This window comes from Phacochoerus africanus, chromosome 2 (assembly GCF_016906955.1).
Source record: "Phacochoerus africanus isolate WHEZ1 chromosome 2, ROS_Pafr_v1, whole genome shotgun sequence".
Taxonomy (NCBI): domain Eukaryota; kingdom Metazoa; phylum Chordata; class Mammalia; order Artiodactyla; family Suidae; genus Phacochoerus; species Phacochoerus africanus.
This window is the reverse complement of record NC_062545.1, coordinates 216,234,141-216,251,902: the sequence shown is the minus strand read 5'-3', so window position 1 is coordinate 216,251,902 and position 17,762 is coordinate 216,234,141.

Below are 17,762 nucleotides of genomic sequence, written 5' to 3'. Positions count from 1 at the left end.
GTTTCATCTTCTTATTTGAGCTTGACTTTTTAAAAATTTTCCTGATCAGATCTTTCATTAATTCAATTATAATTAGTCTTAGAACAAGACAGGATATAAAAGAAAGTGTTAGGCTCTGTGCTAGAATTTAAAATTGATAGTTAAGATAAAATGTCTGCTATAAGAAAAATTATAGATCACTAGACAGAAAAATTAATAAATAAAATCAATGACTTACAGGCTATATGTGAGTGTAAGGCATTGAGAAAATACAAATAAAAAACATCTAAAGAGCTATTGGTGGCAGGATAGAAAGCTTCCTGGAGGAGGTGACAGTTGAGATGAATTTTGAAAGATGTTATCTAGATGAAAAAGAGAAGACAAGGGAATTTCAGTTCAAATAAAAGAGACAATAGCTTAAAAGCATGAAAGCAAATGACATACTCTCTCATCTACTCTCTTGGCTTTCCTTTTTCTCTTTGTCTCTATCACAAGTTTGAAAAACTTACTCTATATAATCATCCACTTTATCGATGAAATATTTAATATATACCTGTACTGGCTCTTGCATGCCAAAGTATGATAGGAAATGTGTAACAAATTGACATTCAAACACTTTTAACCTATATTCTCAGAACTCGCCATCTCTAGGTCTCAGTATAAAAAGTTCTAGCCCAATAGAAAATGTGAAGTGTTTTTACTCTCCTTATATTCACACAGCTGGTTAAAATAAAGAAAGAAAGAAAGAATATAGGATAGTTGTCTGGCAATCTTTACCTTCCAGACACTGGATCACCCATTCTCTAGTAGAGGAGTGAATTGCCACCAGCCAGAGCTTGTCACATGCAGACTGCTACGTCAGAAATTCAAAGTGCTATCGGATTGTCTGTCCACATTTTAGTGGATGAAGCAATGACTTTTACAGAGCTTTGACCTTTCCGCTTAAGAGTAACACCAGCTCTGATGAAAGCAAAACAGCAAAACAAAATTTCACTGTTTTAACACAAAACAAGTCTATCACTCACAGTGATAACACAGTTTGATAACAAACCATTCTGGACCAATGAATAAACAATTCTTTCCCTAATGTTTCAGGGACAAGGGTCCCATCCGTTTTCTGCTGCCACTCATTATAACAATGTGGCTTCCTATATCTTCATGTGCATGTGTATCCGACTAGTGGAAGGAGAAGGACAACTCGAAGGAATATTTACTTCGTAACTTCTTTGTCCCAGATATGAAACACATTACTTCTGCTCATAACCCCTTGGATAAAACCAGCCGTGTCACCACGATGTACTGTCTCACTGGTTAGCTGTTTCTCTAGTCTCTGGAAGGGAAAGCCAAGGTTTTGTGTCTTACTTCAAGTGTAAGCTTTACCAATGTTACCGCAAGCTATACAGGGGTTTAGTTATTTTTATATATTTCAAATACATTCTCTAACAAGAAATTAAAACATTTTAGATATTTAAAAATCATCAACTGAGGAGCACATCAGCCATCTACCCAGCACCCAGAAATTACTTCATTACCTCAGAAAGAAACCCTCTCTTATATTTATTAAACTATTACCATTAATTAGTCAATTTTCACCAATATACAATTTAAAATATTACTTCAAAATAATTTGTTAATAATTACCATGCTCATGAAAATGACTTTCTAGAAATTTAATCACCCTGGAGGCTTTTGTTACTTCCAGAAACAAATAGTTGGGTTTTTTAACAGGATTATTCTAATCTCTTCCTGAGATATAACAACACAAACAGAGTTTTCTCCCAATATCATAATCAAAACATCTGCAAAATAATTTAAAAAGCTATGCATACACCAACTATATTATCATCCAGTGGGCAATATTGCACTGTTCTAAAGGCAAGGATATTTGCTTTGTCAAATTTTTTGCTGAAGGGAAGCAACTGTATGTACAATTTTATCTTGATCTGCTTGATTCCTCATCTATTTTAATACAAACAAACAAGCAAAAAAAATGTGTGCCATGCCTTTGTGATTTATAGAGTAGGTTTTTACATATTCTACCTCCTAGTGAGAATCAAGTTTTGGCCAAAGTGCTCAGGAATTACTTACTGCATTTCAAAAGTGATTTTAGAAAGCAAGAAACTTTACCATTCTGAGAGATCATGGAATTTTCAGCCACACAGTTAAAGATCTTTCGGGATCCTATGAAACTGTCTTTTAAAAGCCCAATAAATCGGAACAGCCATGGCTTTCATATTTCTCATTCCCAGAGTTATTAAAGTATGGCAAGAAAGAGAAAGTAATAGGGAAGGGAAGAAAAAGAATTTCACATTATGTATCTTTGGGGCAAGGATATGGTAGCATGTCATCCTAATTCCACAGGCTTTTGCCTGCCTAGTGGCATCCTCAGAGCATCTTTCCCTGGAGGAGAAAATAGCTTTGTTCACATTTTATAGCACCATCAGAAGAGATGCTTAATTATCTATTTGCAAAGCCCTATTATAAAGAGTTACATCCAGAGTCCTTTTCTTCTGAGAAACTACCAATACAACTAATCTGATAAGAATTGAACAGACAGTATTTCTGTGGTAGAAACAAGATGGAAAAATGTGTAGCTCTTGATACTTTGTCAAGGTGCTTCTGTGCAACTCTTGGGAAGGTAGAAGTAGCTCTGTTTCCTGGTCTCATTTTAAAATGCCTGAAGTATAGAGCCAATGTTGAGAAAATGAAAAACCTGGGGAACATTGTCTTCTTAATTTTCTCGATTTTGACCACTGCTCTTATCTGAGCTCTTTTGGAGCATTTGCAGCTTGGATTCTCGAATTATTTCATGTAGAATCTTTCTGTCATGAACATGCTTCCAAGAAGCTGTGGAATCAGAGCACTTTAGTTTGGGTCCTTCTGACTCACTGATTCTCAGTGGGACATATCATGTCACCATTAACTTCAGTGACCCTCAGATGACTCAGCTGCTAAATAGAGATGATGATATTGATTTCCTTCACAGGGTTTGTACCAAACTTAAATAAGATAAGCTGTTAGGGAGCACATAAGGTGCTACCCTGAGGAATATCTCCAGAAATGGGGATATCTTATTTTTTCCATGCAATCTTCAGGTAAGCAGAGGGCCTTCCCTGTAAACAGTTACAGTTATGATCACCACTGTGGTTTCATACCTAATTTCTGTAAAAAGGATCATTATTTTTTTTCTTGTCTGTACTGTTATTACTGTTGATCCTCTAAAACCAGAAGAAAATTAGATCAATGACAAGAGTTTAGAGCTTGGTGATACAAAGAAGCCTAAAGGACATAACATCTGGTGTCCGGTTGCTGTCATTTCTGAATTGATGCATCGTTATCGGTGCTGGGAAAAATCACACAGCATCTACTGACACTGATTAAAGCTGATTTTCCCCTGAAATGCTCTCTGACATCTATTGCACGATAATGAGTCATGCCCAATGTCAGCCTTTCACTTTCTGACAGTCTAAGTACACATCCTTGGATAGGCTCCAGTGGGGCTGACATCTGAAATATAATGAACAATGCCATTCTAAATTGCCAGTGAACATAAAAGCAAATGTGTGAGGAGCCATATGGAACTTGCTATTGTACTGGACACCACAGTACATGGTTGAGCACTACTTAGTGGTAGGAAATGTGTAAAGAGTAGATGACATAATTCTCAGTGTGATGATCCCTTGAGCAAAAAAGGTAACTTTTGAAATAGCAGTCATATAAAAAAGTCCACATGCACCTCTAGACCATAGTAGTACCTTGTCAGTTTCTCTCATCTGGAGTTCATGCAGGATGAGAAGGAGGAACTCGAAATGGCTGCCCCATTCAGTCAAATTACCTGATATCTAGGCAGTTCCCTCTCAGGGCTAAATGCTGGCAAAGTGGTCTCTACCTGCAAGAATCCTGCCCTGCAGAAAATAAGCGAGACTTAAACATATTTGTATGACAGGATACAAAAAGCATTTTATCTGAGAAATAGACATGGCACAATGGCAGTAGAGAAGAGGATGTAGCTGAGTTCTGTGAGATGGTATCTGAGGAGGGGAGAGATTTACAGAGGAAACAATAGTCAAAGGTTTTGAACATGAAATATTTTGAAATAGACTGGGGAAAGGGGGATTTGTGGCAGCACAGAGCACACCCTATGTAGAAGTAAGGTGGGGTGAGGTCTGGCCTCTGTGTATGGCAGCCAGCAGTTGGATGACTGAGCTTGGAAAGCATGTGGGAAAGGAGTGAGAACTGAGGCTGGACAGGAGCCAGATCATGAACAACAACATTTTGAGAGCTAAAGATAATATATAGTAAATTTAACAGCATTTTGAGGTGTTTCCAAAAATTATCAAGCACATAGAAATGCTGGTTAGCCCACAAAAATGTACCTTGGCTAAAATCACATTACCCAGTGAGAACTTTGCCTTTCTAAGTAATTGCATATTGTCATTGGAGCCTCCTAGGTCTCTGGGACCCAAAGACATACCCTTTGCAGGGATAACTCTATTACTTTTCCTCTGTCACAGAAACCCCTAAAGTATATGATTGAGTAAAACTTCACCGAAGAAGAGTAAGATGTCCATCAATTGGGACTTTGGTTGAATGTGTCAGGGTACATTTTAAAATGTAATACTATGAAAAATGTCACAGGTAATCTGATGTGGATTGCATTGAATCTGTAGATTGCTTTGGGTAATATGGCCATTTTCATGATATTAATTCTTCTAACCCAGGAGCAAGGAATATCTTTCCATTTCCTTGAATCCTCCTTAATTTACTTGGTTAATATTTTATGGTTCTCAGAATGTATGTCTCTCACCTCCTTGGTCAGGTTTATTCCCAGGTATTTAATTTTTGGGGGTGTGATTTTAAAAGGTATTGTATTTTTTATTCCTTTTCTAATACTTCATTGTTAGTATAGAGAAATGCAATTTATTTCTCAATGTTAATCTGGTATCCTGCTACTTTGCTGAATTCGTTGTTCAGCTCACATAGTTTTTGTGTGGAGTCCTTAGGGTTTTCTATATATAGTGTCACATTATCTGTATACAGTGACAATTTTACCTCTTCTTTTCCAATTTGGATTTATTTATTTGTTTTGTTTGTTTGATTGCTGTGGCTAGGACTTCCAATACTATATTAAATAAAAGTGGTGAGAATGGGCACCCTTGTCATGTTCCAGATTTTAGTGGGAAGGCTTTCAGCTTTTCTCCATTGAGTATTATATTTGTTGGTTTGTCATAAACGGCTTTTATTATGTTAAGTCATGTTCCCTCTATACCAGTCTTGGTAAGAGTTTTATCATGAATGGATATTGGATTTCGTCAAATGGGTTTTTTTGCATCTATTGAGATGATCATGTGGTTTTTGATTTTTCTTTTGCTAATGTTGTGTATGGTGTTGATTGATTTGTGTATGTTGAACCATCCTTGTGAACTTGGGATGAATCCCACTTGATCGTGGTGTATGATCTTTTTTATATGTTGTTGGATTTGGTTGGCTTAAATTTTGTTGAGAATTTTTGTGTCTATATTCAAAAAGATGTTGGCCTATAATTTTCTTTTTTGGTAGTATTTTACCCATGACATCTTTCACAGAACTGGAACAAACAATCCAAAAATGTATATGGAACCATAAAAAACTGAGAATTTCCAAAGCAATCCTGAAGACAAAAACCAAGCAGGAGGCATAACTCTCCCAGACTTCAGGCAATATTACAAAGCTACAGTAATCAAGACAGTGTGGTACTGGTACCAAAACAGACATACAGACCAATGGAACAAAATAGAGAACCCAGAAATAAGCCCAGACAGTTACAGTTAATTAATCTTCAACAAAGGAGGCAAGAATATAAAATTGGAAAAAGGCAGTCTTTTAAGGAAGTGGTGCTGGGAAATCAGTGAAACTGGAACACACCCTCACACCATGCACATAAATAAACTCAAAATGGCTTAAAGATTTAAACATAAGACAAAACGCCATCAAACTCCTCGGAGAGAACAACTGTACAAATGTTTTCTTAGGTCAGACTCCCAAGGCAACAGGAATAAAAGCAAAAACAAACCAATAGGGTCTAATCAAAATGACCAGCTTTTGCACAGCAAAGGATATCATAAAAAATAAATAAATAACCTATGGAATTCGAGAAAATAGTTTCAAATGATGCAACTGACAAGGGCTTCATCTATAAAATATACAAACTTATGCAATTCAACCGCAAAAAAAACATAAAACCAATTGAAAAATGGGCAAAAGACCTCAAGAGATATTTCTCCAAAGAAGATATACAGATGGCCAACAGGCACATGAAAAAATGCTCAATATCACTTATTATTAGAGAAATGCAAATCGAATACATGAGATACCACATCACACTTGTCAGAATTACCATCATTAACAAATCAATAAATAACAAATGCCGGAGAGGTGTGGAGAAGGGGAACCCTCCTGCACTGTTGGTGGGAATGTAAATTGATACAACCACTATGGAAAACAGTATAGAGGTACCTTGGAAAACTAAATATAGAACTATCATATGACCCAGCAATCCCACTCTTGGGCATATATCCAGACAAAACTTTCCTTGAAAAAGACCCATGCACCCATATGTTCATTGCAGCACTATTCACAATAGCCAAGACATGGGAACAACCTAAACGTCCATCAGCAGATGAATGGATTAAGAAGATGTGGTAATATATACACAATGGAATACTACTTAGTCATATAAAGAATAAAATAATGCAGCAACATGGATAAAACCAGAGACCCTCATACTAAGAGAAGTAAGACAGAAAGAGAAAGCCAAATACCATATGATAATCACTTATGTCTGGAATCTGTTATATGGCACAGATGAACCTTTCCACAGAAAAGAAACTCATAGACTTGGAGAGCAGACTTATGGTTGCCAAGGGGGAGGCAAAGAAAGTGGGATGGACTGGGAGTTGAGGGTTAATAGATGCAATCTATTGCATTTGGAGTGGACAGGCAATGAGATCCTGCTGTATAGCACAGGGAACTATATCTAGTCACTTGTGATGGAACATGATGGAGGATAATGTGAGAAATGTATATATATATATGTGTGTGTGTGTGTGTATATGACTGGGTCACTTTGCTATACAATGGAAAATTAACACAACACTGTAAACCAACTATAATGGAAAAGATAAAAATCATCAAAAATTAAAAATCCCTATAATACTAGTTGCCTTTAAAAATGAACACAGTGGTTCTTTACACACTAACTTAGAGAGATGGTCAAAACATGTTCCTTACTTGAAATTATAGAACAACATATGTAAAGTATATTAAGATATATGCACTAAAATATTGTTTACTCTCCAAATTGTGTGTAGAAGGTGGCAATTTCATTTTTGACTTTATGTATTTTTGTTTTGCTTGTTTGTTTTATAATGAGCTTATATTATTTCATAATTTTCTAACTTTCCCACCCCACCATCAAAAGAGGATTATAAAGAACAGAAAGGAAAAGCAGAAATGATAAAGATGAGATGTTCACCAAAAAAAAAATTTTGCTTGGAATTTTTTGATGATATCACCACAACCAGTCATTCAACAATTTGCTTAGCTAATGATTTTTTAATTGACTTGACCTCATGGTTGGCTAAATTAATCCAACTGTCTCGTTGTTTTGGATCCAGAGAAATAAAGCCCGTGTTTCAGCTTTATTTTCTTTAGTCCCATGTAGATTTCTTTTAGTCATTTTTCCTGGAATAGAACTTGACCAAGATTGCTTGGTTTTCAGATTTACATTACAAAAAAAAAAAAAAGGAAAAGTGAATTGAGGTGAGGATGGAGGATAGATTCTGATGCCATGTTTATTAAAATGTTCAAGACAAGATGGGGGAGATTTCCTGAGTGTTTACCATGAGTTAAATTGCTTTACAAATATTCTCTGAATTAAGGCTCCTGGCAAACATTGGGATATATATTTTAGCATCTGTCTTAAAAATAAAGAGAAATTAAGTGATGAAATAAGATGACACCTAGTAAGTGAAAGAGGTTTTGAGGTTTTAAAAGAGGTTTCTCTAGACCGAAACACATAGGTACACAGTTTTATCAGTATGAAAACTGGTTCTAAAGAGATTCATAATAACTATCTGCCTAAGCTATCTAAATGGTAGAAATGAGTTAAGAAGGAGGAGGATACCCATGGAAATACAATGAACAGGCTGAAAAGGACGTGTCCATTCCCATTCCTCACTTAAGTCTGCCTCTTTTATTCCTTTGGCCTCTCTTAGGTGTAACATAAAGTCGAATCTTGGACTGCATTAGAATGAACCATTTAGGAACAGATATTAATATTTTAGCCATGGATTTTCAGAATAAACCTCTCTCTCTACCTCCCACAGTCCTCTTTGGCATCTTCAGGCTGCATCCTTAGGGACCCGCATTAGATGACCCTAACTCTTTGCTTCTCTGATTCTCTTATTTCATTTCTCTCCATTTAAAAGTTGCAGCCAATTTGGGTTTGAAATGGTTCAGTTCACTGCAGAGATTAAAGAATAATTTTGTTTACTCTTAATTCAAATGAACCCTAGAGCCTAGTTAGTTATCTCAGGCTTAGGGCCCTTCTCCAGGAAAGAAATAGGAGATTGTTTCCAGACTCTGAAAATGATAAGGCATGGATCTGGTGCCCTCCCACCTTTTCATTTCTCTTCCTTAGATCCAACCCCTGGTAATGAGGCAGACTCAGTGATTAAAGCTGTTTGTTTAAAATGGAGGTATTTCTTAGGAGGCAAGAATTTGAATTTACATGGAAGGAAAGGAGGCTAAAAACACCTCAGAGCCCTGGAAACAATAGCTATGGACTATATAGAGAATTTTAAATATTGACATTGTGGGGCATTAAGAAGCCAGACTAATATTATAGATTAATATGATTCCTGATATCTTTGGCTTCTGAAATGTTGACTCCAAGCATGTCATGGACAGTTGGCATGGGTGCGTGTTGATGCTATGAAAATGATATAGGGTCTCAAGTCAATACATAAGGCAAACATCACATGCAGTGAAATTCCCTTGAAAATCCATTTGAGGAACGCCACCTTTGAAATCCCCTCTCATTTACTACCCTAAAGTTTCTTTTTTCTCCAGCTCTTAGCCATGTGCAGACATTATCTATAGCACTAGAACAAATTGGGATGTCTTCACTTAAGCATCAGATGAAGACAAGTTGGCTTTCATTTGGCATCATTTTGTATGGAAAACACATCACAGGGAATCCTGGACTTGCTCTTCACACAAGATGATCTCACTCTGAAAGCAGACAGGAAATGAAACCCACTGAGGGAATAGCTGATGCCTCTTCTGGAACACAGCTCATTGAATGTAACAACTCACAGAAGTGCCCCTGAATTTACTTTTGAAAAACATTCTTGAGAGGAATTTAAAACATACACATACATAAAGAGTATAAGGAACTGTCATCACCCAGCTAAAACAATCACCAGCATTCTGTCCACATTATTTAAGGTGATACTCTCACATTTTTCACTGGGCAAGTATATGTAGTCAATTTTTAAAAAAAAAATTTTAAATGTGTCCGTGGTGCAAACAGTCAGCCTTCACTTTAACCACTGCAAAAAGATGTCTGTGCTATGATTTTATTTGAATCTCAAGACCATAGACTAGGTCATACCAATTTTAGTAATATTTATAGACTTCCAACATTTGTGTAATTTCTTGAAGTTGAACATAGCGAGGAACCCAAGCTGAACTCCCCTGATGATGATCGCATAAAAGCAACGTATACAAAGGGATATCCCAAGATAATCATCTTTAAATAATGGGGAAAATTACAGGCTGATTTCTCCCTTCCCTGACACTACTAACTCCATTGTCTGTCACTGAATGGAGAACAAAGGAGAAGAGGATTTATTTTCCCCTCTGTCTTATGATAAGCCTAATTCATAAGCCTATTTGGATTTGGAGCAAGGGTAGAGATGGTCATGTCCTCATCTTGAGGTTCAGCTGGACAGTTAGTCTCTGAACCAGATGAGTCCTTTCCCTTTTTAAGTTATCCTAGGCCTTTCATCAACGCAAAACTACTGAAAAAAGTGGGTCAAGCAGCTGCTAATATATTCTATAGAAAATATTTTATAAAACACTGACAGCACAAAGACTGGAATTTGAGAACTATTTCAACATTCCGGTGAGTTTTATTTTGAGTAGTCAGTGAGCTTTCCTCTTGTTTTGTCAAGATGCGTTTCTGCTGTTAGAAATTACATTCCATTCATCTCTATGCTGCACTTTTATAATTTGATTCTGGGATTTTTCTAAAAATTTTTAAATATGTGTTTTTATAATATTGAAATTCCGTTTTGAATGGTTTTAACTAAATTCCTTAGGCAGACTGAGACAGGATATGAATTCTTTACCAGGAGAAAAAGATTATAATTTCAAACTGATATAGAAAAAAATAATAATAATCAAAAGAGGAAATACACCAAGCACTTGTAGGCAATGCATCTAGAAACATAACCACTTTACCATTGCTCAACATGTAACTTGTTATGAGATGTCTCTAGGTCAATATTTCTGGACAACATATTTCTAGCTCAGTCAGCCATGTGTTTTGTTTTGTTTTTTTTTCCTGTGTAAAAAAGAAAATGTCCCTTATAACCAAGGTCCCCACATGTTAGATGTTTATTGAAATGGAATAAAACAGTCAAGTTCAGGGCCGCTAGAGTAGCTGGATCAGAATAAGAGAATATTCTTCAGCCTGAGATAATGTAGGTGGCTATCAAGATGGCAAGGTTTGAATGGAGCATTGAACATCATTAACAGAAAAACAACAAACCAAAAATATAGCAATGTAACCCCAGCAGATGTAAATTGTTTATTTATAAATTTTAAGTGTTCCCTGACTCACGAATAAAGTATGTACTATCAAGCAAATTTAAAAGGATAGCATAAATAAAAACATACAATTCAATGGTCTTCTTCCCAGAAAATGAGAACAATCCCCTGGGTGAATGTACATTAGTTTGCTGTTCCCTGGTGTAAAGAATTCTTTTCTGCTCAAATGTAGCACTTCCTCTGGCTTTCTAGAACGTTCCATCATTAACCATATCATTGGGTTAAGAAGTTATTGAAATCTGTGCCTCAACATGAATATTACTCTTGAGAAAAGTAAAAGTTTAAGCACTATATTATCTTCACCAATTTGTTTTGCCAACTAAAAGTAACTCTCTGTACAAGGTAGAACCATCTCAGACTTATGGGTTTTAAATGGCCACAACCAAAGAAGACAGGTTTGGGGCCTAGTTAGTGTATCAAGAGACCCCGGGTGGCTTCTGTCCTTGGTTCTCACACAAAAGGATGTAAACAAGGTGTTCCCCTTCAGTGCAGCTACCATGATTTCCCTGCATGCTGTGGGCATCTCTCCTAGAAAATAGCCAATGTTGCTTCAAGAATTCCTGACTATTTACATCGAAATTCTTTTCCTTCACTTCCCCTAAACAAGCACAGCACCTCCTAATGGCTCTATAGTCTGTCTTCTACTCAAGCTTGAGTGGAGACTAACTGACATGGCAAGATTAGAGGATCTCTTACATTTCACTCTTCAAAGAGGCTGTTGCACTTTTAGTTCCGTTCTTTCAAAAGGAATTCAAGTGTTTGAGTTTGAAATATCATAATAGATGGTATAATTTTAGTTCGCTTCTTTTTTTCCTTCAGGTTAAAAATATCTTTCAATGATTTTCCTCTCATTGGATTTTCTTACTCTCAGATTCTCTCAAACCCAAATTTGAAGCCTTTATTAGTTGATAGGGTCTCCTTACTATTAATCACGCTCTTTGATATATATTAAATTTGACTTGATTTATTGAGAAATTGATACCAATGACCTTAGAATGAATAAAAATCATAATGATATTTAATATTGAAGCCCAGTTATCATTGCTAGCTGCATGTTAATAGCCTGATGCATTTGATGATGCATTTGAGCTGAAGCATTAGAGATTTTTCTTTTTTTTTTCCCTAGATTCCCATAGAAAAATTCCGTACGAGTGCCTATGGCAAACCACTAAAACATATCACCAAGAGATCTTAAAATTGATACCCCTTTTAGAGGACAGAAAATAAGTTGAGGACATTTCTGGGAAAATGAAACCACTTCATTTTATTGTGGCAATCTTTGTTTAATGACATTGAACATTATTGGGGTGCTTAAAATGTGCTGGATGCTCTGTTGGGAGTTGGATACAAAGATAAATAAGATATAAAGTTTGGTGTTCCCATTGTGGCTCAGTGTGTTGTGAACCCGACTAGTATCCACGAGGATGCTTGTTTGATCCCTGGCCTTGTTTGGTAGGTTCAGTGCTGCTGTGAACTGTGGTGTAGGTCACAGATGTGGCTTGGATCCAGCATTGCAGTGGCTGTGTCATAGGCCAGCAGCTGCAGCTGTGATTTGACTCATAGCCTGGGAACTTCTATATGCCACAGGTGTAGCCCTAAAAAGAAAGAAAGAAAGAAAAAAAAAAGGATATAAAGCTTTCTCTGGAAGGGTTCATATTCTTCATGAGGTTGAAACACACATATGAGCTAAGATAGAGTCAAGGCTGCTTGAACCCTATTGAAGGTACCTGGAGGGAATTATAAGAGCCCAGGAAAGTATCACCCAGCCTAGCCTGGCAGGGAGTAAGGAGTTTATGTGGGGAAAGATGTCAGGTGAGGAGAGCAGGACTTTGGAGAGAATGAAACAAAGGGAAGAGTATTATGGACACAGAATTTGAAACGTCATCGTTATGTCCCTAAAAGAATTGCTACCATCTCAAGTCTTTTTATTTCAAACATGTGTGAACACTTTATGTTAAAAAAATCTGGTTATTTTTTCTTAGCTAAGTATGATGTTGGTTGGGGACATTTTCTAGACAGCTACTAAAAAAGAGAATTTTTGTTATTCAGGGAGGAAAAATTCTAATTTTTCAAAACTAATTTTTTCTGGATATCTAATAATTGAAAAGTTACATGACTCTTGCTCAGAAATTAGCTCTCTGACTAGATCATATTACTAATCTTGTCTGGGGGAAAAATTAAGGAGGGAAAACTATTTATCTGCTAGAATGCCCATTCTCACAATTATGATTCCTTTTTTGTTGGTCCAACGTTCAAATATATTTACCTAAAAATCACTTACATCTTCACTAGTTGTTTAATTAACAATACAGAAAGCAAGAAAACATATTTTATGATTCAGTAGAGACAACTCACCAAACTCTGTACTATTTAAAGAAGAAAATAATTGATATTAAGGAGATAGCTATCCCCTGCCCTTCTCCCCAAATTTCCACTGCCAAAATGTTTCATTTAGGGACTCTCTTTCAATGAATTCCAATGACCTTTGCAAAATATTTATACCTTCTCACTTCCAATAGGATTTTAGACACCAAAAAAAAATGTAGCAAGGTAGCTTGTTTTTATTGAGTAATAAGCCAGCTAAATGGGTAGACCTGTGAAAGATTGTGAGCTATAAGGTACAGTGTGTGTGTGTGTGTGTGTGTGTGTGTGTGTGTGTGTGTATACACAGACGCATATTTTCTGTAAGGTATATCTAGAAGCAGTGGAGGCAATCAGGTATACACATCTTCACTATTGCTATTTAATGCTAAGCTGTCTTTCCAGAAAGATTATATCTGTCTTCCCTGTAGCAGTGTATTAGAGTTCCTGCACTGTGCATCCTTTCTACACTTGGTATCAGACTTTTAAATATCTGTCACTTTGATATGTGTGCAATATATTTCTTTGTTTTACTAATTTGTGTTTCTCTAATTACTAATAAGCTTGAGCACCCTTTAATGTTCATGCTATTTAGTTTTGAATAAACATGATATTAAGAAAATATTCATATGTACATGAATACTCATGTGTATATGTGTATATGTGTGTGTGTATAGATTACCCAATTGACCCTGAGCAACCTTGTTGATGGAGCAGCTCTCCCAGCACCCATTCTTTATAAAAGTAGATGCATTTTTAGCAACAAGTTTTATTTAAAATGAGCTGTCTGATGTTTCAGTGTTACCCATTGGTGTAACTTTAATCAAACTCTCATGGTTAGTGGGATCTGTAAGAAACTACCAGAAAATAGTTTCCTTAGGGTTTCCATTTGATCAAGAGTTCATCATTTCCTGAAATGACTAAGCCTCATTAATGGCTACTACTTCTACTTTCTAAAGAAACTGCCCTGGTTCTTCACCTGGAGCTTATCAGGCTACAATAATGAATTTTGTGAAGAAAACTGCTAGGCATTAGCATTAGAGTCATCATTAGAGACAAGATTATATCATTAAAAATTATTATGGTCAGAATAAAAATCAGGGTAACAGAAGAATAAAGAGATAATAGGCTGGTTAGAAGGAAATATATATATATATATTTATATATATATATAAATATATATATTATGGTAAAATGGACGGCTTAAAGTTTTTAACTTTCTTAAAAGACTCTGAATTCAATTTATTCACTTTTTTGAGGTCAAGCATGGTATAATACTCAGATCTGAGAATGAACCTGAATACTGAATGGAATTCAAGTCAATTCATCAAGTATTTATCCATTTTGCACTTATTTTTAAAATAATATGTGCTAGAACTTCTTCAGTCTAATAAAGTATATTATGAAAAACCCAACCACTAACATCATGTTTAATAGTGAAAAAACCAAATGTTTTCCTTCTCACATCAAGAACATTACATTACAGCCATTTCTGTTAAATAATGTGCTGTAAGTTCTAGCCATGGCAATATGGCATAAAAAAGATACAAAAATACCCAGATTGGAAATGAAGTCAAACTATCCTGATTCACAGATATTATGATCTTGTATATGATCATGTATATAGAAACTCCTTTAGGGGTCCACTGTAAAATTATTAGAATGAATAAAAAATTCAGCAAGGTTGAGGATTACAAGATATGCAAAAAACAATTGTATTTCTGTACCCAAGCAAAAAAACTCTCAAAGTAAATTAACAATTCCATCTACAATAGTACTAAAAAGAATAAAATACTTAGAATTAAATTTAACATGAATGCATTAAAACTTTTCTCTGAAAACAAAATATTGTTGATTAAAATGAAAGAAGATAAAATAAATGGAAATATAGCTTATGAATTAGAAGATTTATATTGTTAGGATAGCAGTACTCCTCAATTTAATCTACAGCTTAAGTGGTTTCCCTATCAAAATTCCTGCTGGACTTTTCATAGAAATTAACAAATTGATCCTAAATTGATGTGGAAATGTGAGGGACCAAGCAAATTTGCAAAGGAACAGAGTAAGAGGACTCAGGTTTCTCAATTTTAAACCTACTACCAAGCTATGGCAATTAAGACATAGTGACATCAGTATAAGGGTAGATATACAGATCAATGGAATAGAATTGAGAGTCCATAGATAAAAATGTTTGTGGTCAATTGACTTCAACAGTGCTGCCATGATTATTCAATTGAGGGGAAAAAAAGTCTTTCCAACAAATGGTGCTGGAACAGCTAGATAGATATCCACATGCAAAAGAATGCAATTGAACCCTACCATATGTAAATTAACTCAAAATCAATCATAGACCTATGCAAGACCTAAAACTATAAAACTTTTAGAAAAAAACATTGTCTTCATGAAATTGGATTAGGTAAAGCCTTCTTCAATACAATATCAAAAGCATAAGAGAGAAAAATAGATGAATTGGACCTCATCAAAATTTCAAATATTTGTGCAAGATGGTGGTAAGGAATTTCTAGCACTCTTCTCCTTGCAGAAGTGTCATTTTGAACAACTATCAGCTCACAAAGATACTTCCACAAGAGTTAAGGATTCCAGATGAAGTATTATGGTATCTGGGCAGAGAATAGAAAAGACATTACATATTCCCATCACCCTTCCCTTAAGGTGAGGCAGCCCAGAGAGGAGAAAGATACCTTTTCTAAACAGGAAGGAGAGTAAAGTAAGCACTACAGACCTACACCATACCAACTCCTATAGCCCCAGGTGGCTCCCGTAAGCCCAGGATCCTAGCACACTGCAATGGCAGACCAACACACCCTGGACCTAGACTCCATACTGGCTCACATGGACCCAGGTTCCTGGTCTAACCTGAGGTCAGACCAGTAGCTATAGCCCCAGTCTCCAGGCTGACTCCTGCCCATTCTTGTTCCTGGCCCATACCACCACAAGGCTGGCCCTCATAGACCTAACCTCCAGCCTGGCCCCCAAGGTGTCAGGCTCCAGGTTTAGCCTATTGCCAAGCCTGCTCATCCATTATCTAAGTCCCAAAACAAAAATAAAATTAAGGAATTATTACTGTCTACTATTACACTTTTGCTCACTTTCTCAATTTCATGCCTTTGACCATACTGTCTCCTTAGCTTGTAGGGCTTTTCCCAACCCTGATCTCCATGTAGCCAAGACTTATCTACACCTCAAAGTTCATCTTAAATGTTACCTCTTTCAGGAAGCCTCTCAGACTGGGATGGGACTTTCTCAAGCCTAAAGCCCAGTACCTTATCAAGAACTTTTTAATGGCATTTGCCACTATCTATTATAATGATTTGTCAGACTGTTATATCCCATTTCTTATATCTCAGTTCCCAATAATAGATATAGTAACTAAGGTGCTACTTATTTATTTTGGCTGAGATTGTTCTGTCACTTCCAATGTTTGCCCACTGATCATTCATTTGTGTTTATTGTATGAAGGGATGTCTTTTGTCATTTTATGTATTCATTCGTATTTTCTGCCAGTTGTTCCACTGTACCTCTTATTAATTATGTAGTAACATGCAAATGAGTCTCATATTTTGACCTGTAAAAAGCAATAGTGGGATGGAGCCAGTTGAAACTTCTTTGGGAAGCTTATATTTGTCTCAAAGAATCTTGTTGAGGTGAGTGATGGGATATCAAAGAGGAATGGAGGATTGGGAGGGAAAAACAGTTCCCATTGTCTATGCCTAAGAAAAGAGTGAGGAATCACAGGGATGGTTTTCATTTGCAGGCTTCCGAACTGAGGAATGAGTTTTAAAGTATTTGCATACATTAAACAGAAGCAGGAGAGCTTCCAGCTTCTGGCAAAGTGTCTTTCCAATGAAAATGAATTCACAGAAAAGCAGACTGTCTGGTGGTTGCATTTGCATTTCAGATTAACCAGCAGGCCTATACAAACTCCTTCAGCTGGTCAGCTATTGCTGATGGCTTGGGACATCAATACATTGTCAGAGAGGACTTGTGGCAATTAAACAACCCCACATCCCCTCCACCTAGACTCAACATGATCCGGATTTATAGTACAGCTTTAGAACTGAGAATGATCTGGCCTCAAATAAAATGTCTAGGTAACTTAAGAAAAATCTTTATTTCTTTCCATTTTATGGTAATATAAAGTTTTCATCCAGCCCCATAAAACTCAAATCCTTGTCCTGCTGTGCCAGTCCATAGTTCAGAAAACTTGAAATTTAAAGCTTGGAAATGTACTGAGATAGTTTCCCTGACACCGCAATTGACTGTTCTCATGCCCATTAGGTTTACTTCCCAAATGTACTGTGAGTTCAAAATCACTTGTGCCCTGTAAATATTATCAGCAAATGCCATTGGGGCATGAGAGAGTCCAGCAGGCTGCAAGCTAGAGAATTTTGTTTCATGTGTTTATTCCCTTCCAATGAAGAGTAAAATTCCAGTTAGAACAAGAAAACTTGAGGATTGTGTCCTATCTTGTTTCCTCTTGAGAGATTTAAATTTATTAAATGTATTTAATCATAGCAATTGTTGCT